Raw genomic sequence first — 23,509 nt, forward strand, 5'->3', positions numbered from 1 at the left:
TGAGGTCCATGAGGGTTCATTTGGTACTCATTCCAATGGACATGCCATGGCTAGAAAGATGTTGAGAGCAGGCTACTATTGGCTGACAATGGAGTCTGACTGCTGCAAATATGTGAAGAAATGCCATAAGTGTCAGATTTACGCGGATAAGATTCATATTCCCCTGACACTTCTGAATGTGATTTCATCACCATGGCCTTTCTCTATGTGGGGAATTGACATGATTGGCATGATATAGCCGAAAGCGTCCAATGGACACAGATTCATTCTCGTAGCAATTGATTACTTCACCAAGTGGGTTGAAGTGGCGTCATATGCAAATGTGACCAGACAGGTGGTCGTGAAGTTTATCAAGAATCAACTCATATGCCGTTATGGTGTGCCAGATAAGATCATTACTGATAATAGGTCCAACTTGAACAACAAAATGATGAAAGAGCTGTGTAGTGAGTTCAAGATCGCCCATCACAACTCTTCTCCCTATAGACCCAAGATGAATGGGGCTGTTGAAACTGCTAATAAGAATATCAAGAAGATTATCCAGAAGATGGTTGTCACGTATAAAGATTGGCATGAGATGCTGCCATTTGCTTTACATGGATATCGTACATCTGTCCGCACTTCAACAGGGGCAACCCCTTTCTCTCTTGTTTATGGCATGGAGGTTGTACTCCCAGTAGAGGTGGAGATCCCATCAATGAGAGTCTTGATGGAAGCCAAGTTGACTGATGCTGAATGGGTTCAGAGTCGTTATGACCAACTGAATTTGATTGAAGAAAAGAGATTAACTGCCATGTGCCATGGTCAGTTGTATCAACAGAGAATGAAGAAAGCTTTTGATAAGAAGGTCAAGCCTCGTGTGTTCCGAGAAGGTGACCTTGTGCTCAAGAAAGTCTTGTCTTTCGCGCCCGATTCCAGGGGCAAGTGGACTCCAAACTATGAAGGTCCGTATGTTGTTAAGAGAGCCTTTTCAGGCGGTGCATTGATACTTACAACTATGGATGGGGAGGATTTCACTCGTCCTGTGAATTCAGATGCAGTCAAGAAATACTTCGCCTAAAAATAAAAACAGAATAGCTCGCTAACTTGAAAACACGAAAGGGAGGCTTAGGCAAAAATGAGTGTCTCGGTGGATTGAAAACCCGAAAGGGCGATCCATGAAAAAGTTAGAGACATAAAAAATGAATATTTGTATCCCGCTAGATTGAGCACCTCACCCTGGGGCAATCTAGGCAAAAATTAGGGATTTGGCAAGTAACTGCATCCTGACAAGACTTTGTTCTACATCTGTCATCCGTCAGAGATTCTTGCTCATTCGTCATCAACCCAAAGCTTCGAATACATCGAATTCAGAATTGGTGGAGAAATGGTCATTATGTTCAATGTAGCCCTTTTCCAATATATATTGCCAATTTCAAACTTGTAAAGATCTATGGAGTCTTGCCATTTGCAGGCTACCATTCTATCAAATAAATTCGAGCCTTTATCCAATTATTTGCATTCTTATTTGTTTCTATTTCAACAAATGTTTTGCATGCTTTTAATTGAGAAAATATCATTGTTTTGAAAAATGAATTTTTCACAACTTGTTTTTAAACAAGGTGAACATCCACAATGATGAAAAGGATACTTAGGAGATCCTCAGTGCTCTCCCAAGGATGGTATGATCCCCAACAGGGTAAGACATTTGTTCATATTCCTGGCATGACTGTATCTTCTTCCTCCGGAGCCCCTTTTATGGTTTATCCCTGAGTGGTATGCTGGTGGAGATATTCACCACCCTCCCCGTCAGCGGGGTAACGACCTTTCCTCCTCAGCAGATGTGACCTCCCTGGTGGATACAGTAGTTGGTGGTTGATCCCCAGAATTCCTTTATCCTCGGATAGACTCCCCAGTAGAGTTGCTCATGTGGTGGATGTGGTCCCCTTATAACTCCTGTCCCCAGCCGGGTTGAATAATGGTTCCTCCCCTGCAGAGATTTTGTTGTTTCCTGGTATCTCTGATCTCCGGCAGATTGACTACTCTCTGGTGATTTTGGCTTTCTCTCTTGAGATATAGTACCGGATGTTTATGGGCTTATTCCTGTGAAGCCTGTTTGTGTTAGAAATGTCTGTTTGTCAGCATTTACCATATATTAACCACGCATGTATGCACATAATTTTCGAACATTTGAATATTCATATTGCATTTTTCGCCATATATCTTTTGTTGTTACTCTCTGCCAGTTGGTAATATATTTCCCAAGCAGGTGTCGGTGTCTGGTCCCTCAATATAGAGAGTCAGCCCCTTAAGCAGAAAGTGTTTATCTTTCCTTCCGCATTCCCCACTGAGTTATATCCTCGTGGACGACGGTTGTTTTTGCTTCCTTCCAACACATATATTGGGATGGGTTCCCCTATTGAGTTATATCCTCATTAGGACGAGTCTTGATTCAGTTTGCCTTTTTGGTTTGATCCTAAATTGGCCTCTTGTGACTGTTTCTTGTGCTTCCCCGTGGTATAAATGAATAATTGCTCATTAATCGGTAATCATTCATCTTATCCCCGACAGAGCCTGTGGTTTACTACCCTTATACCGGTAGTTGTAAATCCTATTTTCTCCCCTTTGCAGAGTTAGCCTTGTTGCTCATCCTAGTTGATGACGGTTACTTTTCCGTGGTTTTCTACCCCGTATCCGGTAGATGTAATCCCCTCCTTGATGGTTATCATTATCCAATATTCGGTATTGATATTCCCTCATTCTCTTGGATAATTGCTCTGATTAAGTAGTTTATCCCCAGCAAATCATCTTTCATGTACCGGTTGCCGGTAATGTTGGTTGCTCTCTTTGATTGGTCATCATTATATACCTAGTTTTGGTATCCCGATGCCTTTCTCTTTGTCGGTCGATTTATCCTTTATTAACCCAGTAACCGGTTGTGGATAATCTTCCATGCGAGTATATTATCTACGTTCTGACGGTAATAGATAATATATCTCATGCACTCTTTGGTCGAAGCCTTTTGTTCTTCCCCAATCGAGTAAGATTCGTATTCCTATTTTGGAATCGAATGTCCATCCCTTAATCGAGTTTGCCTCTTGCCCTCTTTTTGGATGATGAGTGTTTTGGGAATATTCCCCAATTCACGCTTCGGTTGGTCACCTATTATATGCCCAGTAACCGGCATCCCTGGTGTTCTTTCCTTCTGCTCCCTATTATGACTTTTGTCCCCTGTGGAGTCAGATTTTCCTGAGTTGAAATATACCCTTTTTAGGTCTTCCTCAGATGGTTTCGGATGTTTGATATCTCTCACCCTTATACCGGTCTTAGATATTCATTTCTTCCCGAGCATGTTGTATCTCCGACCCTTATGTCAGTGTTCAGATCGCATGTCTCATTGAGCTTGGTACCCAGTAACCGGTAACACCTCATCTCGCTACTTCCCCATGAGAGTCTTTTTAGACATCCCCAACGAAGTCCATTATTGGATCGTTCTCGTCCGGATTTTTATCCGAAGTATCCGTTGTGGATGGTTTTTGCTGTATTGGCGTATTCCCCAATACGAGCGTCTTCGAGTCAATTCGAGTCTTTCCGATGGATCTTTCCTATTTGGACTTCTACTCCCCAAGCTTTGAGTCATGCCCTGCTCACGCATTTCTTTCTTATCCCCATTAGAGTCCCCAAAGTCTCTGCCCCATGGATGGAATTATTCATGGGAATTGATAATCCCCTCCTGATTTCTTTGCCTTTGTGGACGCATATCCCCACAGAAGGTTATCGTTTTGCATGCATACACCTGCATCATGAGGTCTCTTAGGGACCAAACTTCGTCTCTTTATTATTATTTAAGCCCATTCTACCCCGTCGAGACGAAGATTTTAACCTTCCCTTCTCTGGCTAGAATGACCTTAAATAGGGGCATCTGTAAGACCCCAATTTTGTCCCTAAGATCCCTCATAGCATCATAATATTGCATTGCATAGCCTCAAGGATCATTGAGCATCTTGGTTCCTTTTGCCTTTGGGTGGGATCTCTTGAGAGTGGTTTGAGATCACCAAGCATGCTTGAATTGTATATCATTGCTTTGTTTACTAACCAAAAAGCCCAAAAATATGTCACTAACATCTTTTGTTTGTAGCTTGAGCAATCACAAGATCCAAAGCTTCTAGGAGATCCTATGTACAAAGACATGGTCAAGAGAAGATGATAGCAAACATGGTAATGGTTCTCAAAGCTCTCATTTATCAAATATGCCTCCCTAGTACCTCAATTCATCATTTTGATCAAAGCAAGTCAAAGGGTTTGAGGTCTTGTCCTTCAAGGAAACCCTAATTCATCTGTGCACCACAATGCCTTGCTACTGAAGCCACCTCAACCCATGGTCAAATATAATCAAGGGAAGTTCTTTAACTCTTAATTTCATGCATATTTGAACTTATTTGAGTGTCCTCAATCATCAATTCATCAAGATATGAGGCATGAACTTGAGAAGTTGATCAGTCAATTCATCTGACTATTTTGAAATGCACTGAGACCTAACGTTTTATGTGTTGGTCAAATGGAGATGGTTCCAAAAGAAAACATGTTCTTAAGGACAATATGAACAACTTTCATGTTCATCAAAAATTTATTTGAAGCTTGGAAGACCACCTTCCATTCCAATACATTATAGGTCATTTTAACTGAAACCCTAATTGTGGGTCAACTTCCCAAGGACATAACTCATTCATTTTTTATTATTTTGATATGGGATCAAATGCATTGGAAAGCTAGAGATGTCCAATTCAAATGTTATGTTGAACAAAAATTCAAAATCTTAAAAGAAATACATGTGATAATGCAAGACATTATAGGTCCTTTTGGGACAAATGCATTAAAAGTCAAAAAAGTCCAACTTCAAGTGCCCATAACTCTTTCATCAAAAATCCAAATAATGCAAACTTTAAGTCCATTTTGATTGTCTTGAAAAGATCTACCACTTTTATGTTTGAGGTTTTTCCATTTGAAGCTTGCATCATCAAAACAGAAGGGCTTGAAAGTTGGCCAATTTTAGAAACCTTGCCTTGACATGTTTTGCACATCACACTTTAAACTCAAATTTCATAAATTTCCACACTTCAAATGAGTTTTTGTCCAACATAACATTTGTTCCTTATACAAAGACCTTTCCAACTATTACCCACATGCTTATGTTTGGATTTTTTAAATGGTACTTTCGAAGAGATGAATTTTTAGGTGCAAAGAAGGAATTCACTTGAAATCTTGGTGCATAAGCAATTGCCTTGCAAGTCACACGTCCAATTCCATCTGGCTGGTGTTCAGAACTCATTTGGCATTGTTTTTGGGCCTTGTGCATGATCATGCAAGCCCATGCAATGAAGCTTCACATGCCATGCACACGGATCATCTCACACTCTCCTTGCCACTTCCTCTATAAATAGAGACCTCATTCCCTCCATTTCACACGCCCAATTCAACCTGAAATGCTGCAAAATTCTCTCCCTAACCATCACTAAAGAAGCAAGTTCCATTTCTCTTCAAATTTTTCAGATCTAAAATTCAACTTCATCTGGTTGAATTCTGAGATCTAATGCTTCTAAACCTCCATCATACATCTCACTGAACTTCTGTTTTGGCAAAGCAAGCAAAGACCCGAGCTCAAGTTACCAGAATTCAAGCTTATTCTTCAACTGGTAATTTCTTCGATTCTCATCATCCATGGACCTTTTTGCTTGGATCTAATGTTTTCTGAAGTCCTCACTTGAGAGGCAAGCTAGTGGTAGCTTCAATTTTGCTTTTCCTTGATCTGCATTTTCTATACCTGAATCTTCCACCTCAGATTTCTCCATTTATAGAGATCTTGAGTGTGATTCAAGGTTACAGGGGTGATGTACATCACCCTAACTTCATTTTGGTATAAGGATCGTGCATTTCCATGGAGGTTTGAAAACCTGCAAGTTTGGTCGGAATCTGCAGGCTCACCGGAGAAGAAGGTGGTTCCAGTGGCCGCCTCTCTCCAGTTTGAATTCTGGTCGTTGGATGTACATCCCACGTTTTAATCTCAGCCATGCGTTTTGTTTACTTTCATTAATTCATTATGTCACGCGTGGACTAAAGCCTACCGTGGAAATGCGCTTCTGGACCATTAGATGTTGCCACGTCAATTAATGAGTTCCATCAGATGCTCCTGGTTTTTTCTAATTTCTATTTTCTGCTTTTATTTTCTTAAATTCCATTTTATTTCAAAAATTAATATCTCTCTCATTTTTAATCCAAAAATTATGGGACCAATTGCATTATTTCCCAAATAAATTCTAGTTTCTATTTCTGATTTTTAATAATTTTTATTTTGTCATTTGATATTTTTTGTGAATTTTCTCTTTTCTGGTTATTTTTAATTCATTTTTAATAGTTTTTGATATTCAAAAAATACAAAAATATTTTCCTAACCTATTTGAATGATGATGGATCTATGAAAAATATTCTCATCAATTTTTGAATTGATTTGAGATTTTAATTCAATTAGGTTATTTTTATTCATTTTTTAATTGATTAAAAATAGTTTCTGACTTTTAAAAATGCTGCAATTTTTTGTCAAACTTTGTTTGACCTTGTTGAACTTAGGATAAATTACTTGGACCTTTCAAGGTTAATTTGAAGTAATTTTGAAGTTTGACCTTTTCTTTTATTTTTAATTCAAGTTTATTTTAAATATTAAAAAATGCCAAAAATAGTTTATTCATTTCTTGACTTCCAATCTTCATCTCACTTCTGTTTTTGATTGTTTGACCTTGACCTTCAATGTTATTGGTCAACATATGAGGATTGGTACATGTTATAGCATTTAATGTACTTTAAATTTTACCATTTCCTTTTCTCTTATCCATCTTCTTCTTCTTCTTCTTTTTCTTTCTTCTTGATCAATGAGTTGAAGGTTGATAAGTTAGCATTGGTTAGGGAGATTTAACCTTCCTTGATCCAAATCTAATTCATCTTGATCAATTGATCAAGTGAATGGCTTTACATTAAGGATAGGTTGTCTTCTAAATCATGCAAAAGGCTTAAACCAATACAAGATTATTTCTCATTTTCTTTTTGGCATGGCAAGTTGTTGGGACTTGGTTCACTAATCAAGACTCCTAACTTGTGTTTGTTGCCCACATTATTATTGACCGGCCTCAGATAGTTATGACTTCTACATAAGTCCAATTACGATTGCTTAACATAGCGCTAAATTTGCCTTATGGCATACTAACTACTAACACTAACTATTAACAACTAACTTTTACTTTATGCAATTTACTATTCTTGCACATATTATCCATTTGATTTTCTCTTTGCTCACTTGAGCACATGTTTATGTTAATGCCATTTGCCTTTTGCTCACTTGAGAACATAATTGTGTATATATTATTGTGCTTGTGTTTTTTTGTTTTGATTGTTATGGACCAAATGCAAAGAAGTGGACTTAGTTTCTAGGACTTTCCTTATGCAACGAAATGGAGAATTGGACTTAGAGATCTTCCTTATGCAAAATTGGAGTAAAAGGATATTAATGATGAAGATGGATTAGAAGGACCAAATCTCTAAACTCACTCTTGTCCATTCTAGTTTTACTTCATGGAACTTTTGATGTGTGTGCTTTTGTGCTAGGAGTTTCCATTTGAGCTTAATTGGAGGATCATTGCCATGTCTATCCAAGTGGAAGATACAAGATGCATTGAGGATCTCTTATGAAACTTGTTTGTTTGCTTATTGCTTTGTGGTTGCTTATTCCAAAGGATGGGAGTTACTTGGATCATCAATATGGTCTCAAGAGAGGGACTCCATTATGGTTTTGATTCTTCATCCCTTCTCTTTTGTTTTGTTTAGGATTTAGCCCTTATTATTCTTCTCTCCACTCTAACCCAAGCCAAAACCATTTTGTGCAAACATTTAACCATTTGTTTTCAACATTAGAAACCTAATCCTTATGCTTTTGATTTTCCAACTTTCTTCTTCATCATACTTATTTTGAATTGAATCTCTAAGTCAACTTTGACCATTTTTTGGACATACTTCTAATTGGTAAATATAACCCATTCAAATTTCCCTTTTTTGTGGTCCCAATGGCCACCTTCTTAATCAAATTTTCCATAACCTTTAGCTATTAGGTTTGAGTTATCCTTGTGGTAGATATAATACTCACCTATATCCTTATTGATGGACAATGAGTCTTCCATGCTTATTATAGGGTTAACCCCTCACTAGCATTGTTGAAGCTATCCTCACATGGTGGATTTGTGGTTTTGGTTGAGTTTTCTCCCTTTGATAACAAAAGACCTTAAGGCTTTTGGACCAATCAATTCACCAACTCATTTTTTGAGATTTTTACCCTGAACTACGAGGTTTTGATCCTAATCTTTTTATAAGATGGTACGTAGGCAATGGGTTTATCCACCCAAACACAAAAATGTAAATAAACTTGTATATTCTCTTCTCATCTCTCCAATCGTGTTTGCGCAAACAAATTTTCACAAGACAACAACCTTCACAAGTGTGAAAAGGGCTCCCTAGGAGTACCTAGGATGTTTTGGGTGCCTAACACCTTCCCATTGCATAACCCACCCCCTTACCCAGATCTCTGTTTCTTTTACTAGTTTTTGTTAAAACTATTAGGTTTTTGTTCGCTTTTTAACCATTCCTTTGGATAAATAGAAGTGCGGTGGCGACTCGACTTGTATGATTTACCTTGGATTTAGTCAATATCTCTAATGGTAACGAATACCCCGCTACATTAATAATAAAAGGCATTTTCTTTATTATGTTTGTTTAATAAAGTCCCTAGAATAGATAGTCCGTTTAATGTATCAAGTATGACTTAATCATGAGATCACATTAAACATAAGGACACTATTCTTAAAGTATCCTTAGTCGAGCTTTATTGTGAAGTGGGATAACATTAAAGCATTAAGGCTATTATGTTTGTAGACTGATGATCACATCTCATGGATCATGGATAAAGAGTTATCAAGTCTTAAACATAGGTATGAATATTAAGAGTAATATTTATACCGGATTGACCCGATATGAGAATACTATATAGAAAGTTATGCAAAGTTTCATAAGTTATTCTCATGGTGATAATGGTGTATACCACTCTTCGACCTGAAACCACTATGGACCCTAGATGTAGAGTCGAGTGCTTTATTGCTGATCAAACATTGTCCGTAACTGGATAACCATAAAGACAGTTGATGGGTACTCCACGAAGCATGCTGAGGGACATGAGTGACCTAGATGGAATTTTCCCATCCTGCGTAACAGGATTAATGTCTATGGGCCCAATATTGAACTGGACAAGGATGACACGGTCTATACCTTGTGTTCAATATAGACATAAGGGCAAAAGGGTAATTATACACATAATTATTATCACAGGAGGTTTTGTCAGATCACATGACATTTTCGTGACTTGGGTAGCAGTGATGTGTTGCTAGATACCGCTCACTGTTTATTATGTTAAATGTGTGATTTAATATAACTGCGAACGTCGCGAAAACCTACAGGGTCACATACAAAGGACGGATTGATAAGAGATAGAGTAACTAAGGAACATCGTAAGGTACGGTGCACTTAAGTGGAATACGAAATATGGTAAGGTACCAAATACTTAAGTGATTTTGGCATATTATGAGATATGGGCCAAAATACACTTAAGTGAGCCTTTTAGCTTGAAGCCCATACAAGTGGTTCTATAAATAGAACCCCTTGGGTAGAAGCATTATCACTCCACTCAGACTGAAACTCAAGTAAAGACTTAGAATTTCGTTTCCCTCTCTCTCTCTCACTCAAAGCCTTCATTCGTACCAGCTAGCACTGAGATTGAAGGAACCCGTTCGTGTGGACTGAGTAGATACGTTGTCATCGTTCAACGTTCGTGATCGCTCCGTGGATTTGTATCCAAGGTTTTGATCATTACAAGAGATCTGCACCAAAGGTTTGAATCGCCACAAGAGGTAACGAATCTATCACTGATCATGCCCATTCATAAGGATCACTAAATGGAGAATTTTTTAAATTCCGCTGCGTCTTGGATGACAATTCTCCTTCAAAGGATTCCTCGGCTGAATCAAATTTTGATGACGAGGGAAGAATACAGTTCGACATACGTCATAGAAATAAGATAAAATGTGACCTTCTTCCTTTAAAAATTATTATGATGATTGTTGTAGTTGTTATGATTGTTGTAGTTGTTATGATAGTTGTGAGTACGTTGTTATTGTTGCTGAATTGGTACTGATTGAATTGTTGAATTATTGGAAAATATCGGAATAACAAATGATACTTGGTGATGATGCTGTTTGGATCTGGAATTTTTCCTCATATGAGGCCTTCTTTACCTCCCTACAGATACTGAATTGGTTTCCCTCTCCTTCTTAGAGAAACTCCCTACATATTTCTTGCTCGTAGATGCTTCTTCTTTATACAAACGACCCTCTCGGACACCCTCTACTAAGCGTATCCCCATGTGTAAGACCCTGATTTTGACCCTAAGATACCTCATGCAATTTCATCATAAGCATTAGCATTGGGATCATACCTTGGCATCCTCCTTACCCCTCTTTCATTGGATTTGTTTTGAGAGAGATCACCAAGAACTTTGTGATTGTATCATACTTGTATATTATCATTTTACTAACCAAAATACAAAAACATGTCTTTGCATTTGCCTAACTCTTTTGTAGGAAGGGGCATGATCTCCATTGATCTATCAAAGTTCATATATAGGGTTTAAGACCCTCATGACAAAGAACACAACCATGAATTGATCCAATAATGGTTATGAGCATCATATATGAGTTCCATTGATTCCTACATGTTATATTAATCAAGTTTTCTTCAAGAGTTTGAGGGTGATTTGCCTTGGAAACCCTAGTTTGACTGGGTATCTTAAGTAACTTCTCCAACAAGCTATCTCACCAATTGATCAAATTTCTCAAGGGACACTTCAAAATTCATCATATTATGCATATATGATATACCATGAGCCAAGAAATCTCAAATAATTAAAGGTTAGCAAGTTGGTTGATGGTGGTTGGCCAGATGAATTCATCTGATCAAAACTGAGTCTCCCTAGACCCTATATCCTACAATTTTCACCATATGAAAAGGATTCTAAGATAAAAGTTACTCTAAATGATATTCCAAACAACTTTCATGTTGATACCTAGATCTAGTTTTGCCTGTAAAATCATTTTCTATGTTGAAACATTATAGGTCATTTTGTCTAAACCCTAATTTGAAAGTCAACTTCCCAAGGCCATAACTTGCTCAATTTTTATTAGATGAAAGATTTCCAAGTTGAACAATCAAATTAAAGATGTATAATTCAACTTTGATGTTTGGAGTGAGATCTAATTCAACTTTTATGAGCATGTGATATGAGGTTATATTATAGGTCACTTTTGACCTATACCATTGAACAAGTGATTTTTCCAAACTTCAAAAATGCATAACTCTATCATTTAAAATCCAAATGACATGAAATTGGTAACCATTTTTAAGGTCTTTGAAATATTGACAACTTTGATGAAGACACTTTTCTCATTTGAAGCTCACATAAAAAGTTAAGCAAAGTAGAATATTGAGATATATGGCTTGACACTTAGAAAAATTTTCAACATGTTGAATTTCCAAACTTCCACTTCAAAATTATTCATGTTCCAAGCTCCAAATGAAAAAGTGTTGAACATGAAAGTTGTTCCTCTTGATCTAAACTTTCCATAAAGTCCAATTTCATCCATTTTGGACAAGAATTGCTAGGGATGCGCATGGCATGAACATTGCATTATCATTTGGCAAATATCAAACTTCAAACAGTTGTGTACAATTGCCTTGCATTCCAAGCTGATTTCATAGATGTTCACACTCAAATATGGATCAAATGGAATGATCTCAAGGGCATGTACACGCCCATGCACCCATGCATCACTCATTCCCAATTTTGGGAAGTCATTTGGAAGGTGCAAATATCACATGATCCAGCTATAAATAGAGCTCCATATGCTCAGAATTCAACAGACATTCGCGCCAGCTTTAATCCTAAGCCCCTAAGCCTTCCATTTGAGAGGATAATCCTGAGAATTTCCATTGGAAATTGAGTTGAATTCTCACTGTTTTGAGATTCAAAACTCCAGGGATCCAAGACCTTTTGTGCATTCTAATCCACTTCTGCAAGCATACTGAGTAAGATCAAGTACAAGCCAAAGCAAGAACAGTTGAATCTAGACCTACATTGAAGGTATTTTCCAGAAAATTTCATCTCTTCGATTCTGTCTTAATTCCACGCAATTCTCTTGGATCTTTGGTTGTCTGAAGTTCTACCAATATAGGCAAGAAGATTGAGTTGCTTAGAGGTCAAATCGAAGCAACTCAGTTGACACACCTCAAAAATCAATTCCTCATATCTTTCTATATATGTGGAGTTAGTTAAAATTGAGGTCAGATTCGTGCTCTACGCCATTTTTTCTTTCAAATCATGTCCTTCTTTTTCATTTTTTTGATGGTGATGAGTGAACCAGTCCAGCCAGGGTCACCGAAGAAGATGACCGACCCTTGGACGTCGGTGATGTGTTGGCATGGTTTAGAGCCATTGATCCCTTTCAAATTGTTTTAATCTTGTGCGTTACTTTTAAATACCAAGCCTATGCCGCGTTGACTCAAGTCCACCATGAAATGCGCGCTGGTGGCCACTTGATCTGCCACCTCAATTAATGAGGGAGATCAAGTGGTCCACGTTTTTTCTGATTATTTGAATTTCATTTTAATTGCTTTATTTTCATTAATTCATATTAATTTTAATATTGATCCAAAAAATATGAGAGTTTCACCAAAAAAATTCAAATAATTTCCTCTTTCATATTCTGAATTAAAATTATTTTTTGGATCATTATTAATATTTTTCATGATTTAATTGATTTTGCATTTGTTTTTAATTGTTTAAAAATACTTTTAAGTCTTTAAAAATTCTGAATTTTTTTCTCCAAGGTCCTTTGACCTTGTTTGACCTATGATAAATCTCATGGCCATTTCTTTGGTGTTTTGATGAGGTTTTAGGAATTTGACAAACCATATTTAATTTAAATACCTTATTTTAGTATTTTTAATTTGAATAAATGCCAAATAATTTTGTTGACCAATTGTGATGACTTGTTTGAGTTTGACTCTTGTTGTTGGGCCTTGGTCAAGGTTGATTTGACTTTGTCAAGTTAATATCATTGGATTTAGGGGATTGATGGAATGTACATTCCATCTCCCAAAATGAATGGATGATATTAATTTGGTAAAAGTCCTCCTTTGATCAATTTGAGTTTTTCATCTATCCCCCCCTCTTCATCTCATTCCCCTTTTTTATGCATTCATCTCATTTGGCCTATGATATCTCAAAGTCCTAAAGCTAGTTGATTGAAAAATTAACATGAGTATGGATGAGATTAGGCCACACCTTTTGCATATTCTTTTTGTGTGTGGTATGTTTCATGAGCATAGTCCATAATACTATGTCTCTAATATGCATTAACACCAAAATTCTATTGCCCGACCTCAAATAGTTGTGACTTCTACATAAGTCCAATTACAATTGCTTAACATAGCGCTAAATTTGTGACATAAAAGGCATAGCATTCTAGTTAGTGAGATTGTAAGTCTCCCCTCTTTCATGATATTGTGTGGAAACTTGGCCTTTTTTCCTTCCTTTGGAAGATGTCTTGGTTCAAGGATTCATGTTTGTGATAAGTGGGTTGAGTGTTCTCCAAAGAATGTCTTAAAATGAAAAGCAAAAACAAACTATACTAACCTCTAACTCATTGACAACTAACTTTTAATTTCAAGCCATTTACTTTAATGTCATTTAACTCTTGCCTTTATTCATTTGCCATTGTTCATATCATTCTAATTGTTTATGTTAATGCAATTTTCACTTTGTCCATTTGGACCATATTGTGTGATACTTCTTGTTTGTATATACTTTGCTTGTTTGTGTGGTCTTTGACCATTAATGTACATAATAACAACAAAAACCCTAAAAAACTTTTGTGTGGACTGATGGCTTGATCTTGGACAAATGGACTTAGAACTTAGGCAACTTTCCTATGCTAAAGGACTTGGACAATGCCAACTTATTGAGAAATCAAGTGCTTGCATTTTGAAACTTCATCTGTTATATCATTCAAGATCCCTCTGAGTTCATCTACAACATGATCCTTGTGAAGCTGTTATTTTGAACCCGTGACTTGCGGAATTCATCTGCTACATAGGCTAATTTGAAAAAGATCATGGAATGGCTAAAGCTTGGATGTGGCTATCTTTATTTGATGTCTTTGCTATTCAAGATAATATAATTGTGCATTTGTGTGTTGCTGGATTCTAAATATCCAAGGGAATTTTGGGTTTTCTATTGACACTCTTGTCTATTGGATTGCTACCCATTTGGTCAGATCTTTTCAACTCTTAACTTTTAATTTTGTGCATAGGATTAGTCTCTTCATATTCTCCCCATTTCTTTAATTTCAAAATCTCTCCCTCCCTTTTCAAAATCTTCTTTGATTGAACTTATTTTGTTCCAAACTTTAACCACTTTGCAAGAGATAGAAACTTTGGCCCAATGCCATTGTATTTTCAAACTCCTTTTCTTAAATCAAACTTGTAAATAAACTTAACTATATTTGACTTAAACTTTCAAAAAGCCAAAAAGAACTAACTGATCAAAACCATTTTCAGACCTTTGTGCCTTTCAAACTTAATTTTTGTTAAAAGCAATGCATCCACTTTGAAATTTGCATCACGAACTACAAGGTCTTGGTACGTAGGCACAAGACCGAAGGTCTTGCCAAACACAAAAATATAATTAATGATTTTTTTCTCATCCCCTCATTCTATTTGTTTGTAAATATCATTTTGTACCAAATACATATGCACACAAAAAGGGCTCCATAGGAGTACCTAAGACACTTTGGGTGCTAACACCTTCCCTCCGTGTAACCAACCCCCTCACCTGTAATCTATGACATTTTATTAGTTTTGATTTTAAAAATTCTTACTTTTGGGTTTTGTTCATACTTTTTCCCTTTTCCCTTGGAAACAAAAAAAGCGCGGTGGAGACTCTTGTTATTTGATCTGTAGCTTATCCATAGCTTGATGATCATGAATTTACCGCTACACCATGTTCACCATTTCAGTGAAGTCAATGGGAGCACTAACAATCATACACTCGTAATAGAATGAACTCAGAGTCTTCAAAAAGATTTTCGTCATATCCTTCTCTTCCAATGGGGGACTAATTTGAGCAGTAAGCTCTATCCACCTCTGGGTATACTCTTTTAACGTCTCTTTATCCTTCGGGAGACATATCAATGTTGTACTTGTACGGTTTGACGAAGGCCTCACCTAGGTCATTGAAAGTACAAATACTAGCACTGTCTAAACCCATATACCACCGAAGCGCAACTGATCAGTCACCATTTACATCGAGTTTTCATTACTAATCTGACGCAAAACAGAGACATTTGACACACTGTGCAAGCATTTATGGTACATTTTGAGTTAGTTTTACTTCCGTTATTTTATTTACGCGTTTTTAATCTTTGTTATGTTTTACTTTTTATTATCGTGTTTTATGCATGGGATAGCTGTGTTTTTGTCCGACAGATCCAGGTAGAAGAACCAGAGAACTCAGAACAAGATAATGCGAGATTCCAGCAAGTAAAGGAGAAGAAAACCCCAGTACAGGAGGCCTGACACGGCCACCCGTGTCACCTGACACGGGCTGTGTCAGGGAAAGGGAAGACAAGTGAAGAAAACAGTAGTCTGACACGGCCACCCGTGTCAGCTGACACGGGCCGTGTCAGCTGACACGGGCTGTGTCAGGAAGTGCCCTCAACCGTGTCACCCCTGCCATGGGCGTGTTAGCTTAAGCAGTAGGCTGACACGGCCACCCGTGTCAGCTGACATGGGCTGTGTCAGCCCAAGCCCAAAAAATCAATTTTCTCGGGCTTTTCGTTCGTCGGGCTTTTTAGAGACATCTTTGGACCTGTCTAACTGTTGCTGGGAATTTTCACTATAAAATGAGGTCTTCTGCCAAAGGAAAAAGCATCTTGGACTACGGAAAAACACAGTATTGTGAAGCAATCAAGTATTACAAAGATCAAGGAATTCGGAGAGCTGAAGATATTCATGAGCGGGAGCGATTGAAGATCAAAGTCATCAAATTACTTGTAATGTGTAATTTTTATCTTGAATTTGTTTTGAACAATATGAGTAGCTAAACCCCCCAATGTTAGGGGGGTGTCCCTGATTTAGAATTGTAGTGAATTTGAGTTTACATTTGCATTTATAATATTGTTTTTACGGTAACGTTTTGATGTGTTTATTGCTTTCTCTTTCGGACCAATTGAGATTGATTTGTGGTTATCAATTAGGCTATACCGCCATTGATAAGGTTTTCATAAGGTTACTCTACAATAGATATCACCTAGGACTAGGGATACCCTGTATGAACCAAAGTATTCTTGATATTATACAGCTTAACTTCACCCTAATTGGCTATGGACATAGGAATTAGGGTGGATTGATTAAAGGTTTTCTCACCAAGGACTTGGGAGAAAATACCCTTGAGAACTATTAGTAATTGATATTTGTTGATGCAATAGTGACTCAGAGTTGTTACATGGATAAATCATACATCTTCCCTGGTATTGTTCCTTTTTCTCTATAAATCCTTATTTTCATCCTTCTTTACCTTTACTTTTATTATTATATTTTTACACCTAAAACCAAATTAATACTTTTTGTTTAATTGAATGATAATTTAAACTCAATATTAACTTGCAGTCCTTGAGATCGACACTCGGGGAATTTCCCCATTATTACTATAAAAGGCAAAATAGTACACTTGCTATTTTCCCGATCAATTTTTTGGTGCCGTTGCCGGGGACTGCCAAAAAAAATAGAGTTTAATTTTATTTCAATTAAAATTTTGTTGCTCTGCAATAAAATTATTTTTTTGTCATTTATAATTTACTAATTTGTGTATGCGAGGAGAACCCTCAGTTGAATTTCTTTTTGACGCAGAGATCGAGAGAACCCTTCACCGAAGACGCAGAGAACAAAGAGTGGATTCTACAGAAGAAAGTACCTCTGATCACTCAGAAGTCAAGGAACCAATGGCTGAAGTTCCTCCAATTCCACCTCCTCCACCTCCGGAAAGACTCCTGGGTGACTATGGAGGTGCAAATGCACGGGGTGGTCGACTGACCATTGTTAACCAACCGGTGAATGTGATGAATTTTCAACTGCATCCTAGCATGATCAATCAATTGGAAAGAAAACCTTTCACCGGAAAGGTTAATGAAGATGCCAACAAACACCTGCAAAGATTTCTGACCATGAGCACCACCTTGAAAATTGATGGTCATATTGATGAAGCAAAAAAATTGAGAATGTTCCCATTCACTTTAGCTCAAGACGCGGAAGAATGGTTCTATTCTCTCCCTGCCGGTAGTATCACTTCCTGGGAGGAGATGGAAACTACATTCTTAAATGAGTACTTTCCAGCATCAGTATTCCTGAGAAAAAGGTATGAAATTCTTAATTTCAAACAGAAGGATGGTGAATCATTGGGAGACACTTACAAAAGATTCAAAAGGACATTAGTCGCGTGTCCCACTCACAATATGGATCAGACTGAACAAATGTAGATGTTCGTTAATGGGCTGAAAATAAAAACAAAACAGTTGATTGATACAGCAGCCGATGGCTCAACAAATTTCTCAACAGCCACTGGTATCAAGAGGATTATTGAAGCAATAGCTGCCAATGAGCATCTACAGCTATACGACAGATGTACCAGTCAGCCAGATGGGGTGATTGATCTAAAATTAGAGACAAATAAAATCCGTCTGGAAGACACTGTTGCTGCCGAAGTAGACAAAAAACTGAAAGCTATGAATATAGGTACTCAACAGATAGCGTAGGTTCAGCCAGCTCAGGTGAGCACTTGTGAAATCTGTAATGGACCTCATCACACAGTCTATTGCTTTGCGACTCCCCAACAAATTGAAGAGATCAAATTCTTGAAGCAGAATAATCCCTATTCTAACACTTACAACCCAGGTTGGAAGAATCATCCAAACTTCTCCTAAAAAGATCAGAGAGGGGATATTCCGCAACAAGGTACAGGGCAATATCAGACTCAGTATCAGTAACAGCAGCAACATCAATAGGCACCTAAAAAGGTTGAATGGGAGATTGCCATTGAAAAGTTAGCAGCCCACAACATACAGTTTCAAGAAGAAACAAGGACTAATCAGAAAAACACCACAACCTCCATTAAAAATCTTGAAGTTCAAATGGGACAGATAGCACAACAGTTAGCTTCAAACTCTCAAGCCCCGGGCACCCTACCTAGTGGTACGATGACAAATCCGCGGGAACATAACACTGTTAACGCTGTCACAACCCGAAGTGGAAAGTCAACAGAGGAAAATGATATAGAAAAAGATGGATTAATAGAGGTGGATTTAGAAATCAAGGAAACAAAAGTCCAAGATGACGAAGCAATACCACCTCTTGTCAAGGAGAATGAGAAGGTTCCTAAACCCATAATCAAACTCCCTTACCCTCCACGACAGAAAAAGAAAAATCAACATGAGAAGAATTTTGAGAAGTTCCTGGAGATGTTCAAAAAACTCGAAATCAATATCCCTTTTTCTGAAGCATTAGAACAAATGCCAATATATGCCAAGTTCATGAAAGACATAATTTCTAAGAAGCGTTCCACTGATACGGAACCGATCATCCTGACTGAAACATGCAGTGCCATTCTCCAAGGCATGAAAATCCCAGTGAAAAAGAAAGACAGGGGATCAGTTACTATTCCTTGCACTATTGGTGATAGAAAATTCAAGAAGGCTCTGATTGACTTAGCAGCAAGTGTAAGCTTGATGCCACTGTCCATCTATAAGAAATTAGGCATCGGTTCTGTTCAAGATACTCGAATGACCCTTCAGTTTGCGGATCGTTCTGTTAGGCGACCCTATGGTATTGTGGAAGATGTTCTGGTAAAAATTGACAAGTTTGTCTTCCCAGTTGACTTCGTCATTCTGGAAATGCCGGAGGATGAGGAGATTCCTCTCATATTGGGAAGACCTTTCTTGGAAACAGGATGGTGTATGATAGATATTGAGGAAGGAACTATGACCCTCAAGGTCTATGATGAAGAGTTAAAGATAGATGTGAGGAATACAATGCAATACAAAGATGATATCGGCACAATCAACACTATAGAGATAATGGACCAAGTCTGAAGAACCAAGATCTAAGACCACCACCATCTGATGTCACTGAAGAACAAAAAAAAGGGGTGAATCTGAAGCAGTTACCAACAAATCTGAAGTATATATTTCTAGACACTGAAGAAAAATATCCAACTATCATTAATGCTAGTCTATAGAGTGTCCAAGAGGCAGAACTCATTCAAGTGCTAAAAAATTATAAGGGTGCAATCGGATGGGCAATTGAGGACTTAAAAGGTATAAGCCCTACTGTTTGCATGCACAAGATCTTAATGGAAGATGATCACAAACCGGTAGTGCAACCACAATGAAGACTTAACCCAACCATGAAAGAAGTGGTGCGTAAAGAAGTTGTAAAACTCTTGGATGCGGGCCTAATCTACCCTATCTCCGATAGCTCTTGGGTAAGTCCAGTCCACGTGGTACCAAAAAAGGGGGGCACAACGGTAATAAAGAATGAAAAGAATGAGTTGATTCCAACCCGAACTGTTACAGGTTGGAGAGTGTGCATCGATTACAGAAGACTAAACGTGGCAACAAGGAAGGATCACTTCCCGTTACCATTCATTGATCAAATGCTGGAAAGGTTAGCAAGACACGATTACTATTGTTTCCTAGACGGTTACTCTGGGTACAACCAGATTGCGGTTGCCCCTGAAGACCAAGAGAAGACTGCATTCAAATGCCCCTATGGTATTTTTGCTTATAGAAGAATGCCATTTGGCTTGTGCAACGCACCGACCACCTTTCAATGGTGTATGACTTTAATCTTTGCTGACATGCTCGAAAAACATATGGAAGTATTTATGGATGACTTTTCAGTATTCGGTTCTTCATTTGATAATTGTTTGACTAACTTGTCACTTGTGTTAGAAAGATGCCAACAAACAAATTTGATCCTGAATTGGGAAAAATGCCACTTCATGGTCCGGGAAGGAATAATCTTGGGACACAAGATCTCCAACAAAGGTATCGAAATGGACATAGCAAAAGTGGAGGTAACAATTAATTTTCCGCCACCGGTAAACGAAAAAGGCATCCGAAGCTTCTTAGGACATGCGGGTTTCTACCGCAGGTTCATAAAAGATTTCTCCAAGATTGCCAAACCACTGACTAGTCTGATAGTAAAAGATACCCCGTTCCTATTTGACAAGGAATGCAGGAAAGCCTTCGAGGCCTTGAAGAAGGAGCTGGTGTCAACGCCCATAGTTATTGCCCCAGATTGGTCTCTTCCTTTCGAGATAATGTGTGATGCAAGTGATAACGCAGTAGGGGCAGTACTAGGGCAACGCAAAGAGAAGCTCTTGCACGTAATCTATTATGCAAGCCATGTACTAAACCCTGCTCAAATGAACTATGCAACCACAGAAAAAGAACTCCTGGCGGTGGTATACGCGTTTGATAAGTTCAGATCCTATCTGCTGGGACCAAAGGTAATTGTATATACTGACCATGCTGCTTTAAAATATCTTTTTACCAAACAGGAATCAAAGCCAAGGCTGTTGCGATGGATCCTACTACTACAAGAATTCGACTTGGAAATTAGAGACAAAAAGGGTAGTGAAAATATTGTTGTTGATCACATGTCTCGAATGACTCTGATTCAAGAAACAGAAGAAACGCACCCCGTCAGAGATGAGTTCACGGACGAACGTATTCTAGCCGTTTCACATATCCCATGGTTCGCCGATTACGCGAACTTTGTGGTAGGCGGACTGATACCTGATGACTTTGACTCTAACAGACGAAAAAAGTTTTTGCATGATTGTAGGTTCTATGTGTGGGACGATCCATTCTTTTACAAAAAGGGATTAGATGGCCTGGTCAGGAGATGTGTTCCAGAGGAAGAGCAGAGGGATATCTTAAAAGCCTGTCATAACTCAGAATATGGAGGACATTTTAGCGGAGACAGAACCGCATCCAAAGTCCTCCAGTCTAGATTGTACTGGCCCACACTGTTCAAAGATGCACAAGTAGTGGTAAAAGAGTTCGATAGATGTCAGAGAACGGGCAACATATCCAAAAGAAATCAGATGCCTCAGAATGCCATGTTAGAGGTCGAACTGTTCGATGTGTGGGGGTCAGATTTTATGGGACCCTTCCCACCTTCCTTTGGAAAACAATACATTTTGGTTGCGGTTGACTATGTGTCAAAATGGGTGGAAGCAGTTGCACTGCCCACGAATGATGCAAAGGTGGTAATCAATTTTCTCAAGAATTGTATCTTCGCACGGTTTGGGGTACCAAGAGCACTGATTAGTGACAAAGGTACCCATTTCCTAAATAAATTGATGGAGAACCTACTGCAGAAATACAATGTCAAGCATAGAATCGCCACACCATACCACCCCCAGACTAGTGGACAGGTTGAGGTATCCAATCGGCAAATCAAGCAAATCCTAGAAAAGAACGTCAGTGCCTCACGAAAAGATTGGTCAATCAAGCTCGATGACGCACTCTGGGCATACCGAACAGCGTTCAAGACACCAATAGGTATGTCCCCGTATCAGTTAGTGTATGGTAAAGCTTGTCACCTACCACTCGAACTTGAGCATATGGCGTTTTGGGCCACCAAATTCCTCAACTATGATCTTTCCAAAGCGGGTAAATCTCGGATCCTCCAATTACAAGAGCTGGAAGAATTCAGAAATCGAGCGTATGAGAATGCCAAGATATACAAAAAGCAAACCAAAACCTGGCATGATAGGCGCATTCAGAAGAAAGACCTTCAGGAAGGACAATTGGTGTTATTATTCAACTCAAGGTTGAAGCTCTTCCCAGAGAAACTAAGGTCACGATGGTCGGGACCCTTTGAGATACAGAAAGTATTTGCGCATGGAGCCGTTGAACTAAGAAATCCAGCAAACGGAGACACGTTCAAGGTGAATGGGCAGAGAGTTAAACCATACATACAAGACCAGGAGGGTGGTCCAATCGAAAAAATATGTCTCACCTAAGCAGACGGAGAACCGTCGAGCCATGTGACGTTAAACGAAGTGCTTCGTGGGAGGCAACCCACGCTTTTTATTTCTAATCAGTTGTGTGTGTTTGTAGGTTTATACAGGAGCTCTACAAGGAGGGAACATCTCATAGCCAGAGGAACCAGCAGTTGAACTGACGAGAAAACAAAAAAAAATGGCCAAAAGGACAGCCTGACACGGCCACCCGTGTCAGCTGACACGGGTCATTCCAGGAGAGGAAAAAGCTAAGAAGGATATGGGAAAACAGTGGCCTGACACGGCCACCCGTGTCAGCTGACACAGGCCGTGTCAGGAGCACTATAAGAAAAAGGATTTTTGGATTTGGTAAATAGTAGCCTGACACGGGCGACCATGTCAGCTAACACGGCCCGTGTCATGAGCACTGAAGGAAAATACAGAACATGGTGAAACCAGTAGCCTAACACGGCCACTTGTGTCAGCTGACACGGCCGTGTCAGGCAGGCGGAATTTTTGATTTTTTTTTGAAAAATTCGAATTTTCATGGGACCCACCCACTTAATCCACCATTAACCACACCTTTTCCCCATTTACCTTATCATTATCTGATTTTTCACTCACACCTCATTACTCTCTCTCATCATTCTTCATCTCTTTCTCTCACACTCTTTCACATTCCATTAAAACTCTTAAACCTCACCATACAAAACCTCTCATAATCCCCATTTCCACTCACCTATCGCCAAAACACCCTTCACAAATATTACTCCACTCCCCGTCCCGGTCCTAACCACGGTTTCAGAATTTCCTAACTCGAAGGTTCAAAATATTTCTATTTTTTTAGGTCCAAAATGCTCCCGCGGAGAATCCTCACCGGAAAGCAACAACTTGTGGAAATGGCGAAGTGACGGAAGCGCCCGAGTCGGAATCCAAATCCATAAAACATCGTGTTTGACAATCCGGAACAAGAACGGCGATACCAAATTCAACGAAAGCGCAAACTCACGTCGACAAGGTATATGTGTCAGCATACTTTGAACGCTCTGGGCTGAAAATGGAGGTATACCGAATGTTCCATATTTTGGGAATGCTCGAGTTCATGAGTTTGGAAGCGCCAACATACGAGCGCATTACTCTCGAGTTCTTCAGCACGTTGGAATTCCAACTGGAAAAAAGGTGGATTGACACGACCAGGTATTATTTCGGCACCTTACGTTTCCGGTTATTTAACAATTATCATGAATTGTCTGTTGAGGAGTT

The sequence above is a fragment of the Lathyrus oleraceus genome, chromosome 4, assembly GCF_024323335.1.
Source record: "Lathyrus oleraceus cultivar Zhongwan6 chromosome 4, CAAS_Psat_ZW6_1.0, whole genome shotgun sequence".
NCBI lineage: Eukaryota > Viridiplantae > Streptophyta > Magnoliopsida > Fabales > Fabaceae > Lathyrus > Lathyrus oleraceus.